This window comes from Mus caroli, chromosome 19 (genome assembly GCF_900094665.2).
Source record: "Mus caroli chromosome 19, CAROLI_EIJ_v1.1, whole genome shotgun sequence".
In the NCBI taxonomy this organism is placed as follows: Eukaryota; Metazoa; Chordata; class Mammalia; order Rodentia; family Muridae; genus Mus; species Mus caroli.
This window is the reverse complement of record NC_034588.1, coordinates 43,007,108-43,007,731: the sequence shown is the minus strand read 5'-3', so window position 1 is coordinate 43,007,731 and position 624 is coordinate 43,007,108.

Here is a 624-nt window from a genome sequence, read left to right as displayed (position 1 = left end):
GCTCACTTTGTAGACCAGGCTGGCCTCGAACTCAGAAATCCGCCTGCCTCTGCCTCCCGAGTGCTGGGATTAAAGGCGTGCGCCACCACACCCGGCTCCTTGAGTCCTTCTTGATGAGCTTCATGTCCCACAGTTACACTCTGGCCCAAAGCCTTCAAATGCAGAGACAGTAATCAGCCACTACAATGCTGTGGTGCTGGAGGCCAAATTCCCTGCTGGACTCCTCCCGTCCTTGAACCTAAGAGAAATGATAGACAGGAGTTCTTGAAATTCTCTCCTAGGCAATACCTCATTCTCCTATTCTCTCAGAGCTCTCCATTCTTAGTTATGGAGCCACTTCTCCCAGGGCTTCTACTTTGCCCACTAGAGAGGCTCTGATCATGAGGTTCTCTGACCAAAACTACTAAGGTTACTGTGATTTCAAATGTCTCACAAGACACTGAGAGAAAATACTCAAGTGTGTATCATTGGGGTGGGGTGGAAGGAACAGCAGGGCATTCAAACCATCCTAAACAAAAAGGAATTTATTGGTCTTTGTAACTGTAAAGACCATGACTCACATACCATTATTAAAAAGAAAGTTCTGTCTCTCAGCTTCATGTCTTCTATGACTACATATTCAGT